Consider the following 10,950-nt stretch of genomic DNA (forward strand, 5'->3'; position numbering starts at 1 on the left):
TCAAAGTATTGAGTACAGGAATTTGTATGTTATATAAGAGGTTTGTGAGGCAGTATTGTGTGCAGTTCTGGTCACCTACCTACAGGAAAAATGTCAGAAAGGGTGATAGACCCGCAAAGAAAATTTACAAGGATGTTGCCAGAACTAGAGAATCTGAGTTACAATGAAAGGTTGAATAGGTTAAAACTTTTTTCCCAGGAGCATAGGAGAATGAGGTAATTACTTTAATAGAAGTAATCAAAATTATGAGAGGTATAGATAGGGTAAGTATAAGGAGGCTTTTTCTAGAGAGCTTGGGTGAGATTAGAACTAGAGGTTATGGGTTAAGGATGAAAGATGAAGTGCTTAAGAGAAACATGGGGGGTGGTGGGACATTCATTCAAAGAGTGATGAGAGTGCGGAGTGAGCTGCCAGCAGAAACCGTGGATGTAGGCAGAGACTAAAGACTGCAGCATTCGGTGGTAAAGACAAAGAAGATATTGTCAAGGGAGGCAAAGGAGTACTTACTGGACTTCTTTGAGTTGGTGGACTGGACAATCTTCAGAGATTCAGCTTCAGGTCTGAATGTATATGCCACTGTTGTCATGGACTTCATTGAGACCGGTGTGGATGATGTGTGTCTAAGATAACATACCAGAAATACCCAAATCAAAACCATGAATGAGGTTCGTAGTCTGCTGAGGCAGACTGTGGCACTGAAGACCAGTGATCCAGAACTATACAAGAAGTCCAGGAAGAACCTATGGAAGATCATCTTAAGAGTGAAAAACAATTCTGATTGAAGTTAGAGATTAAATCAGATGTACATCAGCTCTGGCAGAGTTTGCAGGCCATTGCTTCCAAGAAAATGAAACCTAACATCATGAATGGCAGTGAGCTTCACTCACAGATGAGCTCAATGCTTTTTATTCACACTTTACAGTCCTATCTACCTGTGGCACCACATCCAAGGAATTATGGATCTGGTGACTTTGTGATCTCTATCACAGAAAGCAATGTCAGAACCTCATTCGAGAAGGTGCCAGGTCCTGGTGATGTATCTGGTAAGGCACTGAAAACCAGTACCAACCAATTCATTGACTCTATAACAGATGCAATGTTTCTTATGCTGCTTGAGTGTTGGACAGTCATACACCACAGAAACAGGCCCTTCAGCCCAATGAGTCCATCCTGACCAAGATTCCTATCTAATCTAGTTCCCTTTGCCTGGGTTTGGACCACATCTCTCTAAATTTTTCCTATCTGGGTACCTGTCCAAATACACTTTAAATGATGTTAACGTACCTGCCTCAACTGACTACCTGCAATCCCACTTAGAGCTCCTACCACCAATCAATACAGCTCATAGAATATCCGTTAATGAATTGCGCACAATTATGTCTCCCTGGGCAATTTGTCACAAACTCCAAACCCCCTCTCTGGGCCAGTGGACTTATGAAAACCCGTTTGTGGAGAACCCTCGCCAATGCTTAGTGACCCTCACAGTAAGGTAACACTGATTAGAACTTACATTGAGTGTTGTGTGTCAGGAAATATGGAGGAGGCTTGACCAAATGCAAACAGTTTAGCGGTGAGAAATAGCTTTCATAGTAATTGCAAAATAACGAGCCACAAGGGGCCCCAAGACAAGAGAGAGCACATACTTAGCACACAAGGCAACATGACAACTGAAGGCTAAGAGAAACTGGTTGAGGTTGGCTGATCCAATGGGTGAAAGGTCAGTGGGTGAGAGCTGGGTTTAAATAGGCTGCAGGTTATGAGTTGGAAACAAATGACAGGTGCCTCCTCTTAGCCGGGTGGTGACTGGGAGGTGATTGCCTGGGCAGGCTTGACAGTTCTGGACATGGTGAGCCTTTTGTTATAACAAATGTTACTGTTCTCAATGGATCAATGCAGAGAATTCCATTTTCACCCTTCCCTCCATCCAGTGGGTGCAGGTATGTCTGTGGTACACAAATAGGGAAAGACAGGCAATGAGTACAACAAACACCTTTGTCACTGTGCCCCTGGTCATTGCCAACTGTATGTCCAGGGAAAAGTATCATGGTAATTTGCAAAAGTGCAAAACAGGCCCTTTGGCCTAACTGCTCCATGCCAACCAAGATCCTTGTCCAAGAAAGGTCAATCTGCTCACATTTACTCCATATCCCTTTAAACCTTTTCCATCCATGTCCAATTGTCTTTATTATACCACCTCTACAATTTTCCCTCATTCCATATACCCTCTGCGTGTGGAAGGTGCCCCTCAGGACTCTGTTAGTTCTTTCCCTTCTCACATTAGAGCTCTGGTCTTTAATTTCCTTTCACTCTGAAAAAGACTATGTGCATTCACACTGTGTATGCCTTTCATCATTTTATGCACACCTACACGCTCACCTCTCTGTCACCTACATTTATAGCCTATTCAGTCTGTCTCCAAATCACAGATCCTTGAGTCCTGGCAATGTTTTTATAACTCTCCTGTGCATTCTTTCCAGCTCAATGGCATCTTTCCTATAGCAGAATTCCCAAAGCTGAACACAAGACTCCAACATCTTGTATAACTGCAACATAACATCCCACCTTCTATATTAATTTCTCTACCATACATTGGTGGTGTTGTGGACATTGTAGAATACAGTAGGGTAGAGCAGGATATAGATCACTTGCAATATAGGTGTAGAAATGGCAGATGGAGTGCAACTGGACAAGTCTGAGGTGGCTTCCCTGTTCCGTCTGACCTTCTCCTCTCTGAAACAGCAGATTCTGTCCTCAGTAAGGGCCTCTCCTTTCTTCCCTTCACCCGCACCCCAGTGAGTTCTGTACCCACCGTGACATTGAGTTCTTCCTCCATCACCTCCATCTTTGAGCCAGCTTCTTTGACAAGGATTCCACACTCCATGCTGATGATTCCTTCTCATGTCTTCAACCCTCCTCCTTCTCCTGGACACCCCACTCTGATTCTCTACCTGCTCTGTATCTTTTCATCTCAAATTGCCGATGAGGCATCAACCATCTCAACTTCAGCACTCCTCTCTCCTCCTCCAAATATACCCCCTCCTAATGCACTGCTCTTCACTCTCTCTGCACCAATCCCAACTTTGCCATCAAACCCACAGACGAAGGGGGTGCTGTTGCAGTGTGACACACTGACCTCTACCTTGCTGAGGCCAGGCAGCTACTGAGACACCTTCTCCTACCTACCCCTCTCCACAACATCAGAAGACTGTTTCTGACACCATCACTGACCTCATCCTCTCTGGGAACTCCCAACCACTGCCACCAAGCTCATGGTTCCCTTACCCCACACTGCCTACTTCTACATTCTACCAAGATCCACAAAACAGACTGTTCGGTTAGGCCTATTGTCTCGGTCTGCTCCTGCCCTACTGAACTCATGTCCTCATACCTTGATTCCATTCTAATCCTCTTGGTTCAGTCCCTTCCCACCTTCAATTCTGAGACATTTCTCATGCCAATGATCTCCTCAGTAAGTCTCTATTCTCTGGCCCTGTCCACCTCATCTTCACCACGGACAACACTCCCTCAATTGACATATTCTGGATAAACCATGGGAACTGCTTATTTCCCTTCTTTTATGTCTGTATGTGTTTCTGGAATGGTTGGAGCCTGTGATTGGCAGGTTGGAGACTGTTTAGATGATCTAGTGCTTTGCTGTCTATGAGAGGATTCTGGGAGGCAGCAAGAGTGAACCTTGTGATGAGGGGGGCTGCGAGCCAATGTTCGACTCCATTGTTCACCGACTAAAGTGACAAGCGAGATTGAAACATCGAGGTGAATGCAGAAGGTGAGCACCAGCTGCCTGCCTCTTGATCACTGGTGGGATCGCAGACAGGGGAATCTGTGTGGCCTGCAGCTGTGGCCAGAGCTTTTTCTGTGTTTTAATATGGATATGTATTTGGACCATGGACTATGGACTTCTTTTCAATCTTATAGTATTTTATGTTCTGTCTTTTCACCCATCCTTTCTCATTTTTTTGGGCAGGTGAGGGGTTCTGGAAGCCAATGTTCTTATTCCATATGTTTTGTTAATTTGGTTGTTGGGGGAGAGGGGGATTGGGAGACCAATGTTCTTTCTGCATTTAATGAGGAGGGAGGAGATTTGGGGGTCAATGTTCTTGGTGCATTTATGGTTTTTCTGTGCAGGTAGAAAGGTATTTAGGGGTTGATGTTCTTGTTGCATTTCATACAGAGAAGGGGGTTTGGGGAATGATGATCATGTTGCCATTCCTGTTTTCTTGGTTTCGTGGCTATCTGGAGAAGAATCTCAGAATTGTATACTTTGATAATAAATGAACCTTTGGATGTTCAGTCCCTACACACTTCAATACCCCCATCAAGGAGGCCTCAAATCTCTCCACTTCTTTGACAAAATAACTACCCAAACCCCTCCACTACCACCTTCCTCCATCTGGCAGAATTGGGCCTCATCCTGAACAATTGTTCCTTCAGCTCCTTCCACTTGCCCCGAACTTGAGGGGTAGCCATGGGCATTCACATGGGCCCCAGATACGCTTGCCTCTTTTCTGGAAGTGGTCTAACAGGAAGCTGCTTAGACTAGAAGGCATGCGCTATGAGGAGACACTGATAAAACTTGAGTTGTTTTCTCTGGAATGGTGGAGGCTGAGGAGAGATTAGACGCTAGTTTATAAAATAGTCAGAGGTCATGTTGTAGAGAAAAAGAGCACTGCAGGACAGAAACAAGCCTTTGCCCATCTCATCCATTCTGAACTATTATTCTACATAGTCCCATCAACCTATTTGATTTGATCCACTTGCCATTTGTCAACTAATTTTTCAGTATGTGGAAAGTTACCTACTACATCAACCTTACTTTTCTTGTAACTGTGCATTATGTGTTTACAAAATCGCTCCTCTAAATCCTGCTGACCATTGGTGGCCTACAGAATAATATAATCTTATTAACATGACCATCCTTTTCTTCTTCCTCAATTCCACCCATAAGGCTTCAGTAGACAAGCCCTCTAGTCACAGCAGGTAGAGACAAGAAGGAAAAAAAGAGGTACTTGAGCAGTATAAGAAATGCAAGAGGGAAATTGGGATTAAAAGAAGACTAGAGGTTGTTCAGGCAGAAGGGCTTCAAGAAATATATTAAGAGCAAAAGGATGGCGAGGGACAAAATTGGTCCAGTGGAAGATCAGAGTGATAATCCATGTGAATCCTTTTTACCGGTCAGCTCCAGAGATGCAGCTGGTTAGCCCCTCGCTACCAGCCACTGGATTTAGCAGTGAGAAAACCACCTTTCTCGGACTCCATACATCTGGGGTCAATATGACTTGTGTCCCACCAAACCCGGGAGGCTGGGACGTCTCACACAACCGAACCCCGATCTGTTTGAAAACTGTGCAATTATTGACCCCATGCAATTGCCCATTAGCAAGAAATAACAGACCGTACACTGCATACAATTACTTTTAAAGTATATTGAGAAATTTCAGCTTTATTGAACAGTTATTAGGAAAAAGAAACGGAAAAATATAAAAAGGGCCCACTTCAGCTAACCTGGTCCAAATGTGCACGCAAGTTGGAGCTCATCTCGAAATTGTCTTTAGCTCACGCGCTGGACCCATGGTCTGCATGAAAGCCAAAATCCATCTAGGACGGACAGGGTCCCCCACCGGAGTTTTGGTCCTTCTTCCTTGAGTCTGTTCATCTACACAAAGCACCTCATGCAACAGGGACAGCATCCTCAGCCATCTTCACTCCTGTCTTCTCGCAGCTTCTGCCAAAAAGGCCATTGTACATCACGAAAAGCTCTCCGCCTAGCATTCTCTAGAATCTTCTCCCAATTCCTCCATCCTGATTGGATGACACTACATTCCTTAGCATGAACATCAGAACCCCTTATCTTTAGCTCAAACCCAAACAGGCTGAAAGCAGAACAGACTGCTCTTTCAGAACTGCTAAAATGAAATACCTACAGCGTAGCCCTAAAAATCTTAACCAGGGTGTTACATATGTGTGGAGACTAAAGAGATGAGGGGTGATCCTAAGTGGATTTTTCGCATCTGTATTTACTGAAGAGGTGAATACAGAGTCTACTAAGGTGTGAGGCGAGATAGTCATAAGGTCATGGGCCATATCTAGATTACACCTGATGGCACCAAGGTTGCCGATGTAGTGGACAGCGATGACAGATGCAAGAGTTTGCAGTGAGGTCTGGACCAGCTCAGAAAATGAGATGAAGAACAGCAGATAGAATTTAATGCAGACAGGTGTTAAGGTGTTGTACTTTGAGAGGTCTTTCACAGTGAATGGTAAGATACCAAGGACTGTGGTAGAACAAAGGGATCTGGGAAGATCAATTCATAACTTCTTGAAAGTAGAATCACTGATGGATATGGTTTTAAAGGGAGATTTTGGCACATTGACCTTCATAAATCAAAGTACAGAGTGGAGAAGTTGGGCTGTTATGTTGCAGTTGTATAAGACAATGTTAAGTCCAAATATGGATTATTATGTGCATTTCTGGTCACCTTTCTACAGGAAGGACATCAATACAATTGAAAAGCATACTAAGAAAATTTACAAGGATGTTGTCAAGACTGGAGGACTTGAGATATAGGGAAAGGTTGAATACGTTAGGACTATATTCCCTGGAGCGTAAGAGAATGAAGGGATATTTGATAAACATATACAAAATTATGAGGCATACGGTTACGGTAAATGAAAGCAGTCTTTTCCCCCCTGAGGTCGAGAGAATCTAGAACTAGAAGTCATTGGTTAAGATTGAAAGGTGAAATACTTAAGGGAAAACTGAGGGTGAATTTCTTCACTCAGAGCATAGTGCAAGTGTGGAACAAGCTGCCAGTAGAGGTGGTAGATGCAGGGCTGAACGTAACATTTAATAGATGTTTGGACAGATGGGAGGTCTATGGCTGACTGTGGTCCAGGTGCAGTTTAATGGGACAGAGCAGAATAACAGTTTGCTGCATACAAGATGGGCCAAAGCACCTGTTTCTGTGCTATGACTCTATCAACAGTGTTGATGCACATAGGGATCTTGTAGTCCAAGTCTGCAGTCCCTGAAAGTGACACAGATTGCCTTCATTCTTTTTGGCATTTACCCAACTCTCTGCTGGCTACATGTCAGATGTGACCACCTAGCCATAGCTCTTGTCCATTATGCTCTCAGCATCCTGGACGATCCTACGTATGTCCAACTCCAGCTCCAGTCCCTCCTCATGGTCAGCCAGGGAATCCAGCCGTACACATCTCCTACAGGTGAAGTCATCAGGGACACTGACAGTTATCGTGATCTCCCACATCCTGCAGGAAGTGCATGCATGTCTAGCCTTCCTCAGCTGCCTACCAGTGCAACCTTATCAAAAGCCAATGCTGCATCTACCAATACACCTTGTCAATCATTCATTGCCACATCAAAAAAACTCAATCACATTCATAAGATACCATTCCCCACACATGAACTGTGCTGGCTACCTCTAATCACCCCTGCCTTTCCAAGTGTAAGCATAACTTATCCCCTATAGGGATGCTGGGGGGGGAGATGATGGGTAATATACATTTTTTCATACTTTTATTTTGTAACTACTTGAAATACAATAAAAAAAGTTTTATAAAAAAAAAAGTATAACTTATCCCTCAAAATGCTTTCCAGTATTTTACCCACCACAGATGTTAGGATAATGGGTCTATAATTGCCCTGTCTATCCTTACACTCTTATTATATAAATACACAACATTTGCTGTCATCCGCTCTTCTGGCACATCACCAGAGGATAGTGAAGTTGTAAACGTCTCAGTAAGGGCTCCCACCATTGCTTTTCTAGCTTTTTATAGTGTTCTTAGATCCATAAAAAGTGAGAGGGAGAACAAAATTGTCCTTGGGCATACATGCATCAATTCTTCTACTCTAATATGGACTGCTCTCAAAACATCTCCATTATCTCTGCCAGGTTAGAACCATAGAAAATTACAGCACAGAAACAGGCCCTTTGGACCCTCTTGGCTGTGCCGAACCATTTTTCTGTCTAGTCCCACTGACCTGTACCTGGCCCGTATCCCTCCATACCCCTCTCATCCATGTACCTGTCCAAGTTTTTCTTAAATGTTGAAAGTGAGCCCACATTTACCACTTCATCTGGCAGCTCATTCCACACTCCCACCACTCTCTGTGTGAACTCTCTTAATGTTCCCTTTGAACTTTTCCCCCTTCACCCTTAACCCATGTCCTCTGGTTTTTTTCTCCCCTGGCCTCAGTGGTTCTCAAGTGCAATACATTAAAGCATTATGAGATAATGATAATATATACAGTATTGTTGCAAGGACGTGGCTCAGGACGAACCCAAGTGCAGGACACAGGCGTGGAGGCAGAGTTGTGAGGTGTTAGCACCATCGCAAATGGGAAACTGGTATCCAGGAGAGTCTTCACACAGAGACAGTGTTTACGTAGAGTCTCCAGGAAATGATGTGGAGCTGAGAACTGACAGTCCTAAGGAATCAGGAAACGAGATTTACTCACACTAGAGATGACCAACGAACTGGCACAGCATGGCTGTGACGCCCGAGTTTTATCCTATGTTCGTTAATGGGAACCAGGTGTGTGGTAATTAACGGGACTAGCAATCATAGGGAATCAGCCGACAGGAATTAAGGCACAATCAATGAGACAGTGGCAAGATGGGGAATTGCCAATCGGGACCATGACAAGTATATAAAAAAAAAATTAAATTAATGCAAAAAGGAAAAAATAGTACATAGGATCAACGTCCATTCAGAAATTTGATGGCAGAGGCGAAGAAGCTGTTCCTAAAATTCACACTCCTGTACCTCCTTCCTGATGATAGCAATGAGAAGAGGGCATGTCCTGGATGATGGGGGACCTTAATGATGGATGCTACCTTTTTGAGTCATCCCCTTTTGAAGATGGATTCTGCTTGCTAGCTCAATGGAAGGGATGGACTGGATCCACTACTTTTTATAGGTTTTTCCATTCAAAGACATTTAGTATTAGCAACCTAAACTGATTTTTATGTCTTGCACTGTACTGCTGCAGCAAAACAGCAAATTTCATGACATGCCAGTGATAACACACCTGATTGTGGCTCTGCACTTCCTATATTCATCTGGCAGGATCTCAATGTATACAGTATACAACCTGAAATCCTGACATCCATGAAGCAGAGAGAAAGAATGAATGACAGAAAAACGTTAGAACCCCAAAGCCCGCCATCCGCCAACACACAAGCAGGAGCAAAAGCATCAAAACCCTGCACCAATAGCAAGCCCCCAGAGTCCGTGATCTAGAGTTAATCAAAAACAGCTCTCCATCCCAAAACGTTAACTTCTCAGACAGGCAGGAGAGATATCACACCTGACACAGCGAGAGGGGAGGCTAACAGCTCGCTGTCTCAATGTTACCATCTGCAGCATCACTTTTTTGAGTTCCCAGACCCGAAAACCACAAGACTGTCACCCAACCATAGAGAGAGAGAGAGAGAGAGAGAGAGAGATCGCTTAAGAGGGCCCACTGTCTCGATGTTTCAAACTCCCGCAACGCTTCAGTTGACATCATCAAGAAATCAAGTCATCACCTCGAAGACACACGTCTTCGTGGAGACCCTAAAACACAGGCCACTCGGCGAGTTGTAAGAACGAAAACCCACTGTCCACAAAGAACATAGTTTGAGTACAACTGTAGATCATGGACACCGGCAGTAACCCTGCTACCTTGAAAAAGGGTAAGAAAAAGACATGCGAACAGGAAATGACGAAGGGCATTGATCGTGTGAATAGCCAGAGACTTTTTCCCAGGGCTGAAATGGTTAACACAAGGGGACACCATTTTAAGGTGCTTGAAAATAGGTGCAAGGGGGTTTGTCAGAGGTAAGGTTTTCACACAGAGAGAGGTGGATGTGTGGAATGCACTGCCAGTGACAGTGGTCAAGTCGGATACAATAGGATCTTTTAAGAGACTCTTAGGTATATGGAGCTTAGAAAAATAGAGGGCTATGTGGTAAGGTAATTCAAGGCAGTTTCTAGTCCAGTCCAGCCTGGACAACAATTTGGGCCTAAGGGCCTATAATGTGCTGTAGATTTCTATGATTCTATAAGATTAGGGAGGTCCATTCAGAAATCTGATGGTGGAGGCAAAGAAGCTGTTCTCATTCAAATACTGTATGTAATTAGAACCAACATGTACAATGACTTCTTGCTGCTCACCCTCCCCTTGAGAATATTCTGAGCTCTGAGGCATCTTGGATCCTGGAACCAGACAGGCTTGGGTTCCCATGTGAGACCACAGAACCTCCTGCTTGTCTCTGTGACTTTTGAGTCCCCTGTCATTAAAGACCTGTCTGAATTCATCCTTCCACACTGTGCCTCACAGCCAGTGGCAGTGCTGCTGCTGCTGCACTTTCCTCATGTGACATAAACCCAGCAGTATCCTGAACAGACTACCTATCATTGAGTGGAATGGCCACACATGACTCCTGACCTCTCGGTCTACCCTCGCTCTTCCTGGAGGTCACCCACTATGAACCACATCCCTAAAGCTCTCATCTCTGCTGCTCCTGACTTCTGGGTGCTCTTAAGTAAGTCCAGCATCAGTTCCCCGACCCAGTCCATCAGGAGCTGGAGCTGGGTATTCTGTAATGTCAGTGCTACTGTGGGTCTCACTGACTTACAACATCCTGCGGGAGGAGTGTGCCGCAAATATTCCTGCAGCAATTTATTTTGCCTTCTAGGGTGTTTGACAAGGACCCTTATGGGACGCTCATTCAGAAGAGTCCGTGGCGATTGGGCTACTTGGGTTCAGAACTGGTTTAATCACAGAAGACAGATTGTAGTGAACAATGGGACTTATTTTGGCCGGAAGCCTGGACGGACGTGCACATGCGACTTGCTGACATGTTTTGAGGAGACGACGATGTTTTCAACACGATGTTCAAATCAACAGCAGCCTGACTT

This window comes from Hypanus sabinus, chromosome 16 (genome assembly GCF_030144855.1).
Source record: "Hypanus sabinus isolate sHypSab1 chromosome 16, sHypSab1.hap1, whole genome shotgun sequence".
NCBI classification, from domain to species: domain Eukaryota; kingdom Metazoa; phylum Chordata; class Chondrichthyes; order Myliobatiformes; family Dasyatidae; genus Hypanus; species Hypanus sabinus.